This window comes from Taudactylus pleione, unplaced genomic scaffold, assembly GCF_031769625.1.
Source record: "Taudactylus pleione unplaced genomic scaffold, aTauple2 ptg001150l, whole genome shotgun sequence".
NCBI classification, from domain to species: Eukaryota; Metazoa; Chordata; class Amphibia; order Anura; family Myobatrachidae; genus Taudactylus; species Taudactylus pleione.
This window is the reverse complement of record NW_028285551.1, coordinates 1256127-1277477: the sequence shown is the minus strand read 5'-3', so window position 1 is coordinate 1277477 and position 21351 is coordinate 1256127. Positions and strand designations below refer to the sequence as shown.

At 46.0% G+C, this 21351-nt stretch overlaps 1 pseudogene; it reads left to right on the top strand.

Annotated features, from left to right (window-relative positions):
• Positions 1 to 19191: 19191 nt before the first annotated feature.
• On the top strand, positions 19192 to 20105 carry LOC148453457 (4-galactosyl-N-acetylglucosaminide 3-alpha-L-fucosyltransferase 9-like; annotated as a pseudogene).
• The last annotated feature ends 1246 nt before the right edge of the window (positions 20106 to 21351 follow it).

Here is a 21351-nt window from a genome sequence, read left to right as displayed (position 1 = left end):
TAGAAACATATTTGAAATTACATTAATAGAAATATTTGAACATAAAATATGTTATCCAATTAATAAAATGGTGTAGGTATTATCTGTAAGCATGCAACTATTATTATCATCATCATAATCATCATTTATTTATATGGCGCCACAAGGGTTCCGCAGCGCCTTACAAAGTACATAGACAAAAAAGTAACCATTGACTTACAATTCAATACAATACAGGACATGGATAAACATTGCTATATTAGTGACATTAACGCCGGCATAAGCAGCCAAGTGTTAGTTGCCCTAGTGGCTAGTAAGAGATAAATTAAATTACAGTAGGGAGAAGCACAAGAGGGTAGAGGGCCCTGCTTGAAAGAGCTTACATTCTTTAAGGGAGGGGAAGACAAACAGGAGTGACACAGAATGGGGTGGGCTGGGAGAAAGGAAGATGTAGCAGCAAGTTAGGATGAGAGCTGGAAGGCTTTAATGAAGTAATGGGTCTTAAGAGCTCGTTTGAAAGATGGTAGAGAGGTGCAGAGTCTGATAGGGAGAGGGAGGGAGTTCCAAAGGTGAGGAGCAGCACGGGCAAAGTCTTGGAGGCGGGAGTGGGAGGAAGTAATCAATTGGCATGAAAGGCGGCGTGTATTAAGTGAAAGAAGAGGGCGGACATTATTATTATTAGTATTATTATTGCCATTGATTTGTAAGGGGTTACATTCTCCCTAGCACCTGACAGTCAAGGAACAGGTCATAAATAAAGCACAGAAATAAACGGTAAACAGGAAGCCAAAGGGTGGGCAGGGTTCTGACAATGAAGGAACTAACAAATGGGAAGGGACCATAGTTGAGAAGAGATTACAGTTTTGGAGATTTGGACAGTATCTCTTTGCGTAATACAAATGGGAGTCAAGAAAGCTGTAATAAACAGGATTTAGATAGCATTTCAAGATTTGCAGGCCGTGGGAGAATTTGATCACATACAGTATGATAAAAAATTCCATACTGTTATATAATATAGTAGAAAATGCAATATAGGAGTTATATAAACTCAAACTAAATGCATTCATTGATAGTAACATAATTAATGTGCTATATTGCTCTTATATATAAGTACTGCAAAAGGATTAAACGTCAAACTGCTGATTTCAGGACAAATGGTCAACCTGACCTATGTACAACATGCCGTTTGTTCTAGAGACACAGAGCAGAATAACACCTGTAACTCTCTGTTTGCACTTATAAGATTGTTAAAACTTTGGCAAGAATATGCCAAGTATGTTAATGACATTGGTAGAATGAATGTCAACTGTATAAATTGTACGAAGAAACGATACAGTAAAAGTGGTGGTTCAGACCAGTAGCATAGAACTTATTTTAGAATCTGTACTCTATATGTATATTTCAATAAATATCAATGACATTAAGACTTCACATTTGATTATTGAGCTAATTAAAAGACACAGGTATTGGCTATCAAGAATTAGTGGTATTGAGAAAAGTTGAACATTTATTACAGAAGAATGTGTACTATCAGGAGGTATATGTATGGGTTTGGTGGCAGCAGAGGCATAACTAGGGTCTTTGTCACCCAGGGCAAGATGAAAACTGTCCCCCCCAACTGTATCCTCCCTAGGAAGATGGCCTCTTCAGTCGGTATTCACTATTCATGTAGGATATCATGGTACGGTAGATGCCTGTTTGTGTAGGAATATTACCAAGGTCATCATCATACAACAGCAAACATACTGAACTCGCGCTCCCTGTACCACTTCCTACCCCCTGCATCTCTCAGCCACACCATCATCACCCCTTGCATCTTTCAGCCACACCATCAACTCCTCCGTGCATCGTCTCTCAGCCACATCATCATCTCCTCCCTGTGTCTCTCTGCCACGCCATAATCTCCTCGCTGTGTCTCTCTGCCATACCATCAACTTCCCCCTGCATCTCTCAGCCACACCATCATCTCCTACCTGCACCTCTCAGCCACACCACCATCACTGCCTGTATCATCTCTCAGCCACAGCCTCTCCCCCTGCATCTCTCAGCCACACCACCATCACTCCCTGTGTCATCTCTCAGCCACACCCTCTCCCCCCTGCATCTCTCAGCCACACCACCATCACTGCCTGTGTCATCTCTCAGCCACCCCCTCTCCCCCTGCACTGCGATGCATACGCATGCGCACAATGCATACACATTGCATATCATTGGCAGCAGCAAGAGGATGAATCTTAGCGAGTGGGTCTGAATTAGCTCCTTTATACTGCAAACTATGTTTATTAGTTTTGTAGTTCCAATCTGTGGGTGGACTAGATATATACTCTCAGACACTTTCCTCTTGAGATTCTTATACTTGCCACCCAATATGAATTAGCTCAGTCTTCTTTTTCTCAGGATACCATGGAAGTTACTTAGGCAGGTTGGCCATAGACCTAACTGGCAGCTCCAGTAACATTATGATGCCAATTTAGGCATCTTTTTAAACCTTCCATTCAATATTATGCTTTTTTTTACACCCTAGTCTGAGTGGCCTAGGCTCATAGGCTTTAGCATTGGTACAATTGCTGGTGGCTGGTCCTAGCAGATCACCCTCATCCGTTCCTCCATTTTCTCTTCCCTCCCCATCTGTATTTGCTTTCTTTCCCATTTGTTCCCAGCATTAAGTCACACATGGGATAAGCAACTCTTGAAGTGCACACACAGGCAGGCAGAAGAGCTTGCTTCCTACGACATACAGTTCCAGTCCAAATGGAAAAAGGTGAGTTTTTATGGTACATAGAGGGGTTGATGCAGAGATGCTTGTAGCAAAATGGGCATAAATTACATCTTTAAAAAACAAAAACAACCAAAATGTACATACAGTAATTGCCCCATATGCAGAGGTACACATTACAAACACTGTGACCACCTGCAGCCAGAGGTATAGCATTGAGAAAGGGGACCTGGAGCTTGTGCATGAATCTGCCCTCTATATGCCCCTCCCTCCCAGAACTTCACTCATAAAGCCACATACCTTACAGCTTGTTGTCTGACCATTTTGCTTCACCTCTGTTGCTTCTCCTGACCAGGGCAGGGGAGCGGAGTCTATCCAAGTGGGAAGATTTATTCACTCTGATACCAAATATATATGTAATTGCAAGTCTTACTATACTACAAAAAGACATGTCACAGTTATTTCTTCCTTCAGTATCATGCCCCCTGTGTCTCCAGCATCACTCCCATTGTTTCTCCTGTGTGTCTAAAGCACCATTCCCCCTGTGTGTCTCCTGCACTATCCCATCTCTGTGTTTCCAGCACAATCCCCCTGTGTGTCTCCAGCACTATCCCATCTCTGTTTTCAGCACAATCCCCCTGTGTATCTCCAGCACATCTCACTGTCTCTCCATCACCATTCCACATATGTCTGCATCACTTTCCCCCTGTGTGTCTCCAGCACCATTCCCCCTGTGTGTCTCCAGCACTATCCCACTGTCTCTCCATCACCATTCCACATATGTCTGCATCACTTTCCCCCTGTGTGTCTCCAGCACCATTCCCCCTGTGTGTCTCCAGCACTATCCCATCTCTGTTTTCAGCACAATCCCCCTGTGTATCTCCAGCACATCTCACTGTCTCTCCATCACCATTCCACATATGTCTGCATCACTTTCCCCCTGTGTGTCTCCAGCACCATTCCCCCTGTGTGTCTCCAGCACTATCCCACTGTCTCTCCATCACCATTCCACATATATCTGCATCACTTTCCCCCTGTGTGTCCAGCACCATCCTGATGTCTCTCCAGCACCACCTCACTGTCTCTCCAGCACCAGCCCACTGTCTCTACAGTACCAGCCCACTGTCTCTACAGCACCAGCCCACTGTCTCTCCAGCACCATTCCATCTGTGTCTCCAACATCATTCCATCTATGTCTCCTGCACCATCCTTCCTGTGTATCCAGTGCCTTTTCTCTGTCTACAGCACTATTTCCCTGTGCTTATCCGCAGGGCCATCGAGAGCTCTGATGGGTCCTGGTACTGAAGGGGAGGAGACCAAATCTGGGAGGTGTGGCTATGCCCCCTCCACAAACACCTGTAATTAAAAAGCATGCACAGCACACTTGGCACAGGGGCAGTCTCAGGGGAAGAGACGGTTCTGGGGCCCATCTGTAACAATTCTTCTCTCTGCCCACTACCACTACAGCTGAGCCTCCTCTCTCTCACCACCCAATGTGCTGCTGAGGCTGCACTGCTATACAGATTTGGTAGTGGGCAGAGAGAATAATTTTTCAGATAGGGTGATCGCTGACCTGGGCCCCTCCCAGGTCAGACCCAGGCAGGGGCTGGCTGGCATCTTTTAGCCTGGGGGGCAGACACAAGTAAGTGGCCCAGTTTTTCCACCAGCACATTGCAATGGGGAAAGACACATGATAATAGCCTCTGTAGGTAAGGTTTATCTTATGTGGGTGTGCTTTAAATAGCCAATTAAATACATGAAAAACTGTTATGTCAAAGAGCTATAAACAACTACAATGACCAGCCCCATCCCGAACCAGAAACCATTGTAGTGACCTCTACATTATGCACACAGCACTCTAGTGATGGATATACAATGCAGGAACCATTCTACTTACCATTATACAATACAGGGACCATACCTGTGACCATTATACAATACAGGCATTATTCTTGTGATCAATATACAATACAGTGACAATTCTGAAAATGCAGAGAGCATCGCAGTGACCGCCATATAACACAGAGAATATTGCAGTCACTGCCTTATAATACTGAGAGCATCTCAGTGACCAACATATAATGCAGAGAGTATCGCAGTGATTGCCATATACTACGGAGAGCATTGCAGTGACCGCCATATAATACAGTGACTACCATAATACAGTGAACACCGCAGTGATCATCAATTAATGCAGGAAACATCACAGTGACAGCCAGATAATGCAGAGAGGTTTGCAGTGACTGCCAGATCAGGGAGCATTGCAGTGACTGACAGATAATGCAGAGTGGTTCGCAGTGACCACCATATAATGTAGGGAACATTTCAGTGACTGCTGGATATAGCAGAGAGGTTTGCAGTGACCACCAGATCATGGAGTGTCACAGAGGCTGCCAGATAATGCAGAGAAGTTCGCTCTGATCACCGGTTCAGAGAACATCGCAGTGACTGCCATATAATGCAGATAGCATCGCAGTGACTGCCATATAATGCAGGGAGGTTTGCAGTGCCCACCTTAAAATTAAGACAACATCGCAGTGACCACTGGATAATGCAGAGAGGTTTGCAGTGACCACCAGATTAAGGAGCGTTGCAGAGTCTACCAGATAATGTAGAGAGGTTTGCAGTGATTGCCATATCAGAGAGCATCGCAGTGACTGTATATAATTCAGAAAGGTTCGCTGTGACCATCAGATCAGGGAGCATCACAGTGATGTGCCATATAATGCAGAGAGGTTCACAGTGATCGCCATATCAGATAGCATCGCAGTGACTGTATATAATCCAGAGAGGTTTGCAGTGACCACCAGATCAGGGAGCATCACAGTGGCTGCCAGATAATGCAGAGAGGTTAGCAATGACTGACAGATCAGGGACCATCGCAGTGATGTGCTATATAATGCAGAGAGGTTCGCAGTGACCATCAGATCAGGGAGCATCCCAGTGGCTGCCATATAATGTAGAGAAGTATACAGTGACCGCCAGATCAGGGAGTGATGCAGTCATTGTATATAGTGCAGAGAGGTTACCAGTGATTGACAGATCAGGGAGCATCACAGTGACTGTATATGATACAGAGAGGTTTGCAGTAATCACCAGATCAGGGAGCGTCGCAGTGGCTGCCAGATAATGCAGAGCATCGCAGTAATCGCCAGATAATGCAGAGACCATCAGTGACCCACATATAACACATATATTTTGAATATTCCCCTCACACACAATAATAATACCCTCCCTCACATACACACACATTATTACACCCCCCAGGACAGACAGTAATATAACCCACCCCACCCCCCCGAAAAATAACAACTACACCCCTCCCCATTGCATAAGTATCCCCCCTCAAATATCATTTAAACTATTTCACACCTCCACTGGCACTTACCTGTCTAGAAGGGGGATCTGTCTGGTCCCTGAGGAGCTCCAGGGTACAGGAGAAGATGAGAGACAGGGATAGACTAGAGAAGAGGTGGAGACTCGGGGTGAGGGGGCGGGGTCTTTGGCAGGGACAAGAGGAGGTAGATTAGTCAGACAGGGTAGGGGAGGGGCGGGGCCTCATGGTGAGGGGGCGGGATCTTAGACGGGGACAGGAAAGAGTTTAAAACAGTCAGAGAGTGTAGAGGAGTGGGCAGGGACGGAGACTCGGGGGGAACAGACGCAGACAGGAAGCCAGAAACCAGTGCACACTGCACAGCACTTACAATGTAGCGGACTCAGAAGGAGCCACAAGCTGCATGGATGTAACAGGCAGAGAATGCTGCCCATGTGCTCTGATGGTGCTATTGTCAGAGCGACTGAGAGCACTTTCTGCCTGTCACCCGACTGTCAGTCCTGCTGCTTGTGCAGTGTGTAACTGTGGCCCTCACTAAAGCAAATGTGTACCGGCCCCGGTGGGCATATGACACCCTGCCCCCTGGCCCAGCCCGCCCCTGGACCCAGGTAAGCAGTACCCACTTTCCCTACCTCTCAGTGCCCATGCCTAGCTAGCCCTATACCCCCTCAGTGCCCATGCCTAGCTAGCCCTATACCCCCTAGTTTACTCCAGCGGCAGCCAATATTTATTTCTACCTTTTGTCTGTGCTCCTCTTTGCAGCACTTCTTCCTTTCAATAACATGATGTCTTGATATCATGCTCAATGCGGCCCCCAAATAACTTTATTGAGCCCCTGATGTCATGGGGGAGCAGCATGGGAACAGGACTTAGCTGTGCCCCCTGAGGAGACAGAGATAGAGAGAGGCTGCATGCTGCCACTGAAGGGCAATAGGCAGAATGTGGCTAGTTGAGTTTTGAATGAGGACATATCTGCTGGTGCCCCCGTCACCTCTGTTATGTTCCATCAGGGTCAGAAAACTGTCCCCAGTGCTCTATTAATAACTGTGGTGACTGTGTGGGCAAATATGCTCTGGATGGTGCCCCAGGATGAGACCAGGGACTCATAGCACAAGCTTTGCCTGTTCCATCCATTCTACGCACCTGTTTGCAGCCATGTTTTTAAGCTATGTCCTTTATGTAAGAGAAAAACATTTGTTATGAAGCATCAATTAAACTGTTAAAACCTGTCAGCAGAAATAACTCCTTGTCTTGTACACACTAATAAAATATACTATTCAATGCCAGAGCAATGAAGACAACACCAGCCAGTGACAGGAAAGTGAGTCAATCAAAAGTGGATCGCTAAGCTAGCAATCATCATCAATATCATCATGTGATATCTACAGCTAGCCCAGGCCAGACACAAATTACATGGCTTTCACATGCATATATCTCTTACTTTCCTGGACTACATTAATCTACCCAGCAGGCAACTGGATATAGGTATACGTGGCTGGATGATGGCAATCTTCATGGGTACGTATTGTTTGGGAATCGGTATGTAATGCCAAATACCGACAGCGGCAGTCCGACGGGACGGAATCCTGACACCAGCAGGTAAGACCTCTAACCCTACCCTCTCCCCCCCTAACCCTAACCTTTCCTTAGGAGTGCCTAACTTTAACCTCCCATCCTAGTGCCTAACCCTAACCTCCCACTGTTAGGGCCTAAACCTAACCCCCCCTCCACGCACCCTAAACCTAACCTTCCCGGGGGGTGCCTAACCCTAACCCCCTAGTGGTGCCTAACCCCCCTTTCCCTACCCTAACCCACCAGGGGGGTGCCTAACTCTAAGTCCTCCCAGGGGTCCCTAAAGCTACCCCCCCCCCTCATGGCTACATGCTAAGACACCCAGCTTACCTTTGTTCGGTAAGCCGGGTGTTGGGATTTAGTAGTGAGGCTAATGATAGGCATTGGCATTTTGACACCTATCTTTACTCCCAGGGATGTGGCTATCGTGATATCGGCGGGCAGGATAGTGCCCACTGGTATCCTGACTACATCCCGTTTACGCACTGTTGGCATGTACGGAGCAATTTCACACAAGTGTAATGCTCATTTTGCAGAAGTACCGGTATAGTATGGTTTGTAGAATATAAGCCTTTTTACTAAATGTGAACACTATTCATTTATTATCAAGTGTTTTGGAGGCACACAGACCTATTTATTAAATGTTAATGCTATTAATTTAATGCCTTGCCTGCTGAGTAAGCTATGGGTCTATTTATTAAATATTAAAAGTATTAAATTTACATTGTAAACAGGAGAGTATCTTGGGCACTGAGGAGGATACTTTATAGATTAAAATATTAATGTGATACTTCTGCTATGCAAAACTAGTCCATGACTCTCTGAAAAAGGGTGCTGAGCAATATACAGTAGGACTATTAGATTGCCCACCCGTGACTGGAGGAAGGCAGTCTTCCTGCAGCCTGAGTACTAGGTGCTCAGTTCAGCACTGGGTGACTCTCCATGGCCACCCAGACTGATCCTAATAGATAGGCCACAGTCTGCACTAGTTTCCATGCTACAGTGTAGCCAAGCCTCCTCCCTCTACCAGGCAGTACAGCAACAGTTGACACTGCTTCCCCCTACTGGTAACTGCTCTTCTTGCAGGACTGTGAAGTTAGCTTTATATAATTTAAAAAATATATCTGTTATTAGGTAGATAAATAGGATGCAGTCAGGATACCGGCAGGTACTATCCTGCAGCCGATATCTCAACACTGACAGGCCGACAGGGGACTAAAGATAGGTGTCGAAATCCCAATTCCAAATAGAAAGACTGTATAAAATATATTTTTTAAATATAAGTCCCCAAAATGGATGATTTTTTTTGTAGCAAAATTGCATAAACATAAACAATTTAAACTTCATTTAATAGAATAGAATGTCAGTAACAAATTAGCATATTTGTTAAAAAAATAATAATATATATATACACATACATACACACACATACTGCATCATGGTTAACTTTCTATTATTTACATAATTTGACAATAAAAGTAACATTAACACTTTTGGGGACATTTTTACAAAAAAATATTAGTTAAGTGATATTATTGTGTTACTTTTATTTTCTGTTGCAACCAATAATAAAATAAATAATGTATCGAAAATGGAGCCTTTGAGTTAGTATTGTAGTTAGTTCTATGAAGTGAACAATGGGAGTTTCACTCATCTTAATTTAAATTCTCAGGCAGTACAAAAACTCTGGCCAAAGTGGGTGGGAGTAATATGTTTGGTATGTCCTTTGAACATACTGTACAAAAAAGAGATGTTCAGGAAGAGAACACTACTTATTACAGCACAATATTTAATTGACAAAGGTAAGAAATCTGCCCTTATATTTTGTATCTTGTTGTAACCTGCTTTTTACTGTAACAGATTGTGTAAAAAATGATAATGTATGTAGAGGCTGACTAAAGGAAGGAGATAGTTTGTGTGTATATATTATAAACGCTCCAAACATATATTGGTAGGCTAAGTAGCTTCTGGCAAAAAATAACCCAACTGAGTTTGTTCGTATGATAGGGAATATAGATTGTAAGCTCCATAGACTGATGTAAGTGATCAAAATTTTCTCTGTAAATCGCTGCGGAATATGTGTGTGCAATATAAATAACTGTTTATAAATAAGTCAATAATATACTGTAATAGCTGTTATATCTCAGGAAGGAATGTTATGCTGTGGAAATCCTTAGTACATGTGGTGAACATGGCAAATTCACAAACATGAATTAGGGGCAAGAAAGTAGAAAAGAACCCAGTTATTTGTGAATTAAACTACTCTGCTTAACTGCAGCTGTGAAAAATAGTCAGTCTCACAATAAAAAATAAATAATAATAGAAATGGCACTGGGAGAGGAAAAATGTAGCAATCTAGTGGTATATTTACTAAAGTGCAGGTTTTTAGATGATGTTGCCCATAGCAACCAGATTCTACTTATTATTTATCTAGCACTTTCTAGAACATAATAGCTGTTGCTGCTGCTGGGGGTGGATCTTCATCCCAGAAAGGGACCAAGAAGACTACTACTAGTAGTAATTAAAAAAAAAAACTAATTGACTATTAAACAGTCCTTTGATAGAGGAAGTAAGTATAACAGCTTTCACCCAGTTTCACAGCAGATCACTGACACCATGACGGCTGTGCTAGTATTAGATGGTGAAATAATAGAAAATGAGGGTGATAGTGTGGAGGAAGTGCAAAAGTAGAATGAGGGGGAAATTTGTGACCTATCTGACGTGGATGTGGATGGTGAGGATGTTGTTTGCGTAAATCAGCCATCAGTGGCAGCAGTTCTTGCTCATGATAAAAAGAAAGCCAGAAAAGTCTCCTCTTGGGTATGGAATTATTTTAATCTAAATTCTGTTGTGAAGGCATCTGTTCTATTTGTTAAGCCAAAGTTAGCAGAGAAAGGGACATTAACCACCTACGCACCTCCTCCCTGTTTTGTCATTTGCAGCGAGTTCATGCAATTTGTTTAACAAAATTATAATAATTTGTAAATTAATAACAAGCAGTCCAGTATCAGCTACCAGCAGTTTGGACCAGCACATGCAATCTCCACCCCCAACACCCTCATCATCAACCTCCTCCTTAAAAATTGAAGGTAGTGCTTCCAAAAAATGTTTTACAAATGTTGTACAAACCAAGGAGTTCAGCCATGAAAGTATCAGTCCTAGTCGCTAAAGTGCTTGGTTTGTTATTCTGTGCGTCCTTTTTAATATCCCACATAAGAGTGGGTAGGAGGGACAATTCCATCTTGCATCTCTTTGCTTTACATTTTGCACAATTTGGGGCATTGCCGACTGACATTTTTATAGTTTAATAAACTGCCATCCTGTCTGCCACTGCTGTGTGGCAATGTTTCATAGATGTCCTATATTTTTTTGTGCCACTGCTCTGTTGCTTACTTTAGCCAGCCAGTTCGCTGCAGACTTTGGCCTATATTGGTGAAAAGTAGTGCAATCAATATTGTGAGCTGTCAGGTGGTTAAAATTGCATGGAAATTACTGAAAATGATTGTTATTAAGGCGAATATTACTGTAGGGACAAAAGCAGGCCCAAATTATATGGTTTTAGCTGTTTATATAATTTTTTTTAAAAATACAGATCCAAAACCTAAATTCAAAACACCAAGGAAAAACATCCAAAACCAGACCCAGAGCCAAAACACAAGGAGATACAGAAACAGAACCAAAACACGGGGGTCGGCGCACATCTCTAGTAATTACCACAGAGCAGTGTGCACTGCAGACAATAACATAATATGATTACATATAAACACAACTACATGAAATAGTGGCAATCACAAACAACAGATTTATTGCAAGATGGTATAGCAGTAAAATCAGATACACATGCAGCTGGCAGTATGGAATTGCAGCATGACACATAGTGCAGAATGGAACAGCAATATATTAACAGTGTGTGTTTTGCAGAGTATAATAGTAGCAAGAGATATGTACATATAATGCAGGATGGAATAACAACACGAATGGCTTGCAGAGTGGATTTGCAGCACAATGAATGTTCCAGGTGTACTTGCAACAGGTACAGGTAACACAAGGCAGAACCAGCATATATGCAGATATGAGCTGTCATGACAGCTCATTACAATGTGCTGTCAGTCTGTATACAGTTATATACTTGGTTGTTGTTGTTACAGGAATGTTCCAGAAGATGAGATGCTGAAGTAATGCTATTGCTCATATGTATACCTGTCATGTCTGTATGCTGTTACACCAAACCAGTTTATTATTATAAATAGTTTAACCACAAAAAGTTTCCCACTGACAGTGTATAAAAAAGGTGCGATCTGATCTGGAAAATACCAACTCTGCTAACAGTTCCATCCATCTAACTGCAGCCCCATCCTCTTCTCCATCACCTTGTTCATTACCTGACACTTCAGATTCTCTTCTCACCATCACCCTGCTCCTTCCCTTAAAATCCAGCCCCATGCTCCCCTCCATCATTCTGCTCCATCCCTAACACTCCGGCTACATTCCCTCCTCCATCACGCTGATCCTCCCCTCACACTACAGCCCCATCCTCTCCATCATCACCCTACTCCTTCCCTCACACTTAGCCCCATCCTCTCCTCCATCACTTTTCTCTTTTCCTCACATTCTGCCCCATCCTCTCCACTATACCCTGCTTCTTCCCTCACACTCTGGCACCTTCTTTCCTCCATCAACATGCTCCTTCCATCTAACTTCAACTCCATCCTCTCCTCCATCACCCTCTTCCTTCCCTCGCATTCCATTTTCTCCTGTCCTCTATTACCCTACTCCTTAGCCTCACACTGAAGCCTCATGTTCTGTTCCATTACCCTGCTCCTTCTCCCACAAACGGCTTCTACTCTCCTCCATCACCCTGCTCCTTCCCTCACACTCTGGCCCCATCCCTTCCCTTATCACCCTGCTCCTTCCCTCTCACTTTGGGTCCTCCGCTCCTCCATTACCCACACTCTGGCCTCATCCCCTCTCCCATCACCCTGCTACTTCCCTCGCACTTCGGGCCCTCCTCTTCTCCATCACCATGCTCCTTCCCTCAAACTCTGGTCCCACCTATTTTTGAGCAACTTGCTACTTTCCACACACTCCGGCCCCATCCAGAGTGGGAGGGAATATGACAAAGTATTGCCTGTGATCAGGTTCAATGAACCTCCAGATGAACCCTGAAAACTTACTGCAGTGGCCATTTAAAGCGAATCTTTGATGAGAGGAGACTCCTGTCCTCGGGCACATGACCATTGAGGATTGCAAGCAAGAGGAGGTCTGGTCTGGGCCCACTATTACTGAGCTTCTTCATCAAATCTATTATGGGACATATAAGTTGCAATTTGCAAAATATTTAATGCACGTGACACATTATAGACTAAGTTGCTGTATAATCTCAAAGTATTTATTTAATTACCCATCTGTAATTGCAGATTGCACTTGTGGCTTTCTAACCTTCTGGTAGGTGTTCCTCAGGATACTCAGAGTAACAGATAAAAAAACAGTGTCGCTGTCTACTGCCGCATATGGTAAATTGGGCCAAATAAAACCTTAAAGATCCTGATGTCTGCCAATTTAATAGTATTGGAATAAAATCCTGTTATCTCATAGGGTGTTCCTAGAAAAAAAACAATGTCTTCTTAGAGATGGTCCTCCCAATATAAGAAGTCACAATCAATATATAAAATTGTACTATTTATTTAAAGATAAATATCTTTCAACATTCAAGGTGTGGTCCTGATTCTCAAGGGCTACAGAGATGATTACTCCCTCTGCATGTTGTGCCTTGCTCCACTCAGAATGCCACTGCCAGACCACCTGTCTGTATCCACCAATCGCTGCCAGACTCTAGGTATATAGATCCTCCTCTAATAGCACTCAGTGCTTGAACATCTCGTTACATTCCGTGGTGTACAACTTATGCTATAGCTGTACCTCTGAGTACCAGTATGTCCCAGGCTCCTGCTGGTTCCTAGACCAGTGCTATCCATAAGCCTGCTGCGTTCAGCTATCCATGCTACCAGCCTCTCACCTACGGCTCCCAGGCCGCTCCAAGTAGCTTCCACGCTACCAGCTTCTCCACATGGCTCCCAGGCCACACCAAGTAGCTTCCACATTACCATCGCTCTACCCACGGCTATCCGGCCGCTCTACGTAGCCACCCATCTACCAGCGTCTACCTATGGCTATCCAGCCACTCCACATAGCTACCCAGCTACCAGCGTCAACCCACGGCTATCCGGTCGCTCCACGTAGCCACCCAGCTACCAGCATCTACCCACGGCTATCCAGCCGCTCCATGTAGCCACCCAGCTACCAGCCACCCAGCTACCACCGTCTACCCACGGCTTCCCAAGCCACAACAAGTAGCTTCCACGCTACCATCTGTCTGCAAGCCCATCTACTAGTAACCCGACCAGCTCAGTCAGCCTTCCTGCCGGTCCCATTCTGGTTCCTCCAAGTCCACTCACCTCACGGCTCATTAGCTGCACCAAGTAGCTTCCGTGCTACCATCCACCTGCAAGATCATCTACTGGTACCCCGACCAGCTCAGTCAGCCTACCTGCCGGTCCCAGTCCGGTCCCTCCAAGTTCCTTCTGGTCTCATTCCAACGTCTCAGGTTTCCAGTTCCAGTCACTCATCACCAAAGGCAGTTCTCACTGCTACCCACTTCTTATATTAAAAGAGCTATTCATGTTACCCATGGTTCCAGTCCAGCCGGCCTCCAGTGATTCCAGTTCATCACCTGATACAGGTAACTCACTAGCACCAATTGTGACAGTATGTTCAAGCCTAACGATGGTGGCGGATCAAGCACCTAATCCTGGATCAAGTGCTTTCCGTAACCTAATCACTCACTTGGTTTCAGAGGAGGCGGTAATGCATCGAGTACTACAGCTTCTGCAAATTCTGACTAACCGGCTAGATGATACCCAAATCTTACCTGAACCACTAACTACTTTCCATCAACTGCTGGAACAGCTGCAGGCTCTACTCAGCAAAATCTTTCAGATAATTCCTGAATTTGTTAGAGCTACCTCTGTCTCAACTAAAAACTCTGTCTGGGAATCTCTAAGAACCAAAGATTCTTCCATGCCAAGTAAAGTGAGACATCAAAGTTACCCGCGCTCCAAGCTCTCTGTGGCTGAACGCCAGCGGCATAAAGATTTACATCTCTGTCGCTATTGTGGAGCTTCTGACCACTTTATCAAAAGCTGTCCCCTTTGCAATTCCAGCAGTATAACTATGTGTCAACGTCTCAATGCCTGTTCCGGTCCCGTCCCGGATTCTGCCTGTTCCGGTCCCAGCCCGGATTCTGCCTGTTCCGGTCCCAGCCTGGATTCTGCCTGTTCCGGTCCCAGCCCAGATTCTGCCTGTTCCGGTCCCGTCCCGGTTTCTGCCTGTTCCGGTCCCGTCCCGGATTCTGCCTGTTCCGGTCCCTGCCCAGATTCTGCCTGTTCCGATCCCAGCCCGGATTCTGCCTGTTCCGATCCCAGCCCGGATTCTGCCTGTTCCGGTCCCAGCCCAGATTCTGCCTGTTCCGGTCCCGTCCCGGTTTCTGCCTGTTCCGGTCCCGTCCCGGATTCTGCCTGTTCCGGTCCCAGCCCGGATATTGCCTGTTCCGATCCCAGCCCGGATTCTGCCTGTTCCGATCCCAGCCCGGATTCTGCCTGTTCCGGTCCCAGCCCGGATTCTGCCTGTTCCGGTCCCAGCCTGGATTCTGCCTGTTCCGGTCCCGTCCCGGATTCTGCCTGTTCCGGTCCCGTCCCGGATTCTGCCTGTTCCGGTCCCGTCCCGGATTCTGCCTGTTCCGGTCCCAGCCCGGATTCTGCCTGTTCCGGTCCCAGCCCGGATTCTGCCTGTTCCTGTCCCAGCCCGGATTCTGCCTGTTCCGGTCCCAGCCCAGATTCTGCCTGTTCCGGTCCCAGCCCAGATTCTGCCTGTTCCGGTCCCAGCCCGGATTCTGCCTGTTCCGGAACCAGCCCGGATTCTGTCTGTTCCGGTCCCAGCCTGGATTCTGCCTGTTCTGATCCCAACCTGGATTCTGCCTGTTCCATTAGGAGACTCCAGTTGGCAACCCCAGGAGGGGCCTCCAGAGTCTCAACCCCAGGAGGGTCCTCAAGTCTCGTAACCCAAGAAGGGGTTTTGAGTCACTCACCCCAGGTGGAAGTCTCTGTCCTTGCATCCCAAAAGGGGGTTCATGTTCCATACCCCAAAAGGAAAAGTCGAGTCAGCTTCCCCAGAAGGGGATTTTGGGTCCCATACTCCAACAGGGAGTGTCAAGTTCTGTACTCCAGGAGGGGACCTTAAGTCTCTCACCCCAGGAGTGGGTTACAAGAATTATGCCCCAGGAGGGGGTCCCAAGTCTCGCACCCCAAGAGGGGGTCCCAAGTCTCTCACCCCACGAGGGGGTCCCAAGTCTCACACCCCAAGAGGGGGTCCCAAGTCTCACACCCCAAGAGGGGGTCCCAAGTCTCGCACCCCAAGACGGGGTCCCAAGTCTCTCACCCCAAGAGGGGGTCCAAAGTCTCTCACCCCAAGAGGGAGTCCCAAGTCTCTCACCCCAAGAGGGGGTCCCAAGACTTGCACCCCATGATGAGGTCCCAAGTCTAACACCCCAAGAGGGGGTCTCAGGTCACACACCCCAGGAGGGGGTCTCAAGTCTCATGCCCCAGGAGGGTGTCTCAAGTCTCATGCCCCAGGAGGGGGTCTCAAGTCTTGCACTCTAGAAAGGGGTCCCAAGTCTCATACTCCAAGAGGGGATTTCAAGTCTCGCACCCCAGTAAGGGGCCTCAAGTATCGCACCCCAGGAGGTGGTCTCAAGTCTCATGCCCCAGGAGTGGGTTCCAGTTCCCAGGGAGAAGTGTCATGTACTACTAATCCTGATCATGGCTCCTGTTCAGCATCTCCTGAAAATATCGTTCCAGAGGATGACAGTTTCTGTAGCCTGTTCTCAGCCTCGAATGTTGAAGCTGCTGTCTCTGGCTCCTCAGGACTCCTTCCAGTTCCTTTAGTTGGTCCAAGTACCGAACAGCTGTCAACTTCAGTTGTTTTGATTCCTCAACAATCAGAGCATCCTCAAGTCTCTTCCAGCCCTGCACCTGAATGTGCTCCACAATCCTCGAACACACAAACTTCATTGGATACTCCAGGATACATATATGTTTTGATGGGGACTTATCGCAATACTTTGCAATACTGGAGCAATATGCTGCAATCATGGAAGCAGATCCAGCTTGTGGTATCACTCCTACCAACTTTACTAAGTACCTTCTCTCTTCCTTTAGAGGTAAGGTGTTCGACTGGGCCAATCCTCTCATCGAGTCTAAAGATCCTGTGCTTCTAAAAATAAAGACTTTCAGTGAAGCTGTTATTAAAGAATTTGGTCTTAAACCTGTCAAACGAAATTCTAGTGAAATTCTCAGTTCTGAAAATCGGTCCAAGCAGTCTGTCAGTCCTACTAAAGAATCATCCTCTGCTGAGTCCTCCACTTCCCTGAATATGAGATGTGCGCCCACCTCCTTGTCCTCTTCATACTGCGGTAACTCCCAAAACACCATCAAAATTGGTTATATTTTGCTTCGTTCCTCCCAGGAGTCCTATCAATGTTTAAGTCCTACTAAACCTTCGATTTTACCTTTAGATACTGACTCGGAATCTGAACTCGATCCTGCATATGATAATTCTCCATTCCCTGAAAACCATCTGCCATTTGTCCCTGTCCTTTCCAGTCACGTATTTCCACAGGAGTTACCAGAGATCCCATATCCGTTGGTTGGCACAAAACGTTCTCGCAGCAGAAAGAAGAATCGACGAAGGTCTTGAAACATCTCCTTTGAAGAATTTCCACTCCTGGTATCCCAATAAATGTAAGAATTAAGAGGATGTCTAAAGAGATGTTTCTAGAGTGATGGTGTCCCTATGTTTGAAGCTCCTGTAATGTCATGTTTGGAAGAAAGTTTTTCAGTTTCCTGGGTGTCTCGTTTTTTCATGTTCTCCTATGTATTTATTTGGGTGTTCAGAGTCCACCCTTGAAGAGGGGGGTACTGTCACAATCCTGGCTAGTTTTTACCTTTTGTGACTAACCTCTGCCAGCTGCTCCATGGATCTGTGTTTGTAATTCTCCTGGGACATTTGCTCTGGCTGAATCATGCTGGCTGTAACATCTCTGTGTGTGCAGACTGCTCTCCCCCACACTGATTAAACACCTGGACCCTGCTCTGTCTGTGAGCACTGCTAGTCTTAATTGGAATCACAGGTGTGGTCCTGATTCTCAAGGGCTGCAGAGACGATTACTCCCTCTGCATGTTGTGCCTTGCTCCACTCAGAATGCCACTGCCAGACCACCTGTCTGTATCCACCAATCGCTGCCAGACTCTAGGTATATAGATCCTCCTCTAATAGCACTCAGTGATTGAACATCTTGTTACATTCTGTGGTGTACAACTTATGCTATAGCTGTACCTCTGAGTACCAGTATGTCCCAGGCTCCTGCTGGTTCCTATACCAGTGCTATCCGTAAGCCTGCTGCGTTCAGCAATCCACCCTACCAGCCTCTCACCTACGGCTCCCAGGCCGCTCCAAGTAGCTTCCACGCTACCAGCTTCTCCACACGGCTCCCAGGCTGCACCAAGTAGCTTCCACATTACCATCGCTCTACCCACGGCTATCCGGCTGCTCCACATAGCCACCCAGCTACCAGCATCTACTCATGGCTATCCAGCCATTCCACATAGCCACCCAGCTACCAGCATCTACCCACGGCTATCCGGCCGCTCCACGTAGCCACCCAGCTACCAGCATCTACCCACGGCTATCCAGCCACTCCATGTAGCCACCCAGCTACCAGCGTCTACCCACGGCTATCCAGCCACTCCACGTAGCTACCCCAGCCGCTCCACGTAGCCATCCAGCTACCAGCATCTACCCGTGGCTATCTGGCCGCTCCGCGTAGCCACCCAGCTACCAGCACCTACCCACAGCTATACGGCCGCTCCACGTAGCCACCCAGCTACCAGCGTCTACCCACAGCTATCCAGCCACTTCACGTAGCCACCCAGCTACTAGCGTCTACCCACGGCTATCCAGCCACTCCACGTAGCCACCCAGCTACCAGTGTCTACCCACGGCTATCCAGCCGCTCCACGTAGCCACCCAGCTACCAACATCTACCCACCAACATCTACCAACAAGTAGCTTCCATGCTACCATCCACCTGCAAGCCCATCTACTAGTAACCCGACCAGCTCAGTCAGGCTTCCTGCCGGTCCCAGTCCGGTTCCTCCAAGTCCACTCACCTCACGGCTCATTAGCTGCACCAAGTAGCTTCCGTGCTACCATCCACCTGCAAGATCATCTACTGGTACCCCGACCAGCTCAGTCAGCCTACCTGCCGGTCCCAGTCCGGTCCCTCCAAGTTCCTTCTGGTCTCATTCCAACGTCTCAAGTTTCCAGTTCCAGTCACTCATCACCAAAGGCAGTTCTCACTGCTACCCACTTCTTATATTAAAAGAGCTATTCATGTTACCCATGGTTCCAGTCCAGCCGGCCTCCAGTGATTCCAGTTCATCACCTGATACAGGTAACTCACTAGCACCAACTGTGACACCCAGCAAAAGAAGAGAAGGAGACTCTTGTCCTGATTTGGAAATGGCCTTGGGGCCAAGTGTTTCCAATAGATAGGTGCTACAAAGACTATGTCATCACCAGGTGCAAGCTATCAGTAGGTAGGAGTCTGTATAGTGCTGCTGATGCCATCATCTTACATCATGCAGACATTATGTACAACAAAATGTTTCTGCCTCAACAGCCAAGACCTCATTTCCAACTTTGGGTTTGGTAAAATATGGAGGCCCCACTGATCATTAGAAACTTGGACATGCTGGATAACTTGGTCAACTTGACTATGACATTCCATCAGGATTCAGATATATACATCCCATATGGTCACATTGTGACATTGAAGGAGCCTCAAAACTTCACAATTCCAACAAAATCTAAACTTGTGTCCTGGGTAGTTAGTAAATGGTACTCTAGTGTCCGTCGCATCAGTTATTACGAGGAGCTAAAGAGACACATTCCCTATAAGTTTATGGGGCAAAACACATGATACTGAGCTGGGATGATTTCAATTCAACCATATCTCAGTACAAATTTTGTTTGGCCTTTGATAATACGAAATACAAGGATTACTGAGAAACTTTGGTCAAATGCATTTGGTTCAGGGGCGGTGCCAGTTGTGTTGGGGACATCTCACAAGAACTATGAGTGTTTTGTCCATGGAGATGCTTTTATTCATGTTGATGATTCCCAAGTGCCAAGGAGCTGGCAGCTTTTCTTCTGGAGTTAGACAAGGATGATGGGAAATACAGGAAGTATTTCAACTGGAGATCTTGGTACCGTGTAAGACCAAGGATTGGAAGATCATATACTTTCTGCAAAGTTTGTGAGGTAGTAAGGCAAAATTCAATGTATAATGTCATCCAGAGTGCGGCCAAGTGGGTTCTGGAAGAGGTCTAGTTTAAGAGCTGGAATGATGTTTTTGTTTCCTGAAAACTAAATGTTTTGAAATGTTCTGTTATCTGTACATAGATATTATTATTATTATCATTATTATTATTTTTTTTACCAACAATTATTGATATAGTGCACATATCCACAGCACTTTATGGACAATATTTCAGACATTTAAATCAATCCATGACCCAGTGGAGCTTGCAATCTATGTTCCTTATAACACATACGCACCAGAATTATTTTTTTTGCCAGATTCCAATTAACTTACCAGTATGTTTTTGGAGTGTGGGAGGAAACTGGAGCACAGGGAGGAAACCCATGCAAATCCTGAAAGAACATACAAACTCCACACTGATTGGTCTTAACCAGGAATTGAACTCATGAACAAAGACATATGAGATTAATGGAGTGCAGATATAAGAAAGGGGGTAGATAGCATTTTAAAGGGCTATTATGCAGTGATGCTAACCTCTACACCATATGTGCCTCCCCCTAGATTGTAGCTGATAGTTTCTATCTAAAGAGTCTGTATCATTTAAATGTTATCTACCCTCTGTCTCAAATCTCCACTGCATTAACCTCATTTTGTCCTTGTTCTATTAGAATGTGTGTGGGGTTTTTTTAATGATTTTTTTCATAAACTGTCCAGAATCACAGTTATACAAAGCCTTGTAAACAGATGATGACAATTGGATCAATGTTGAAGGTTGGTGCACATAAATGTAAATAACAGTTACAATGGTAACAACAAACTATGGGCCTGATTCTGAAATGGACGGATTTGCAGATCCGCACACAAGAGGCACGCACGCAGGAGGTGTCTGTAGTAAAAAGACACCACCTTGCTGCATCTGTGATCCCAGCGCTGCAACTGAGGTTGCAGCCTGGGATCACTACTGCAACCATCATGACCATTTGTCGTGATGGTTGCCCATTTAGCAAGGCTGTGGTAGCTGAAGCTTACCACAGCCTGACTGGATCCTGGCAGCTTGTGAGGCCAGGAAACCTACGTCCCACCGATGCAGACCCTGGCCTCGTCCCTCCCGGAAAACAGGGACAACACACCCTCATTTCCGGGAACACTGCCATGGAATGAGGCTGCGGCTGTGAGGTGCTGTGAGCAGACTTGCAGATGGAGGGCTGCACATGTGCAGTCCCCTAACAATAAAATATGTGCACTAACCATCAGGCCCTGTGACACCCCTGTAGCTAGTCAGCATAATGTACTGTATTTGTTTATGGGACAATG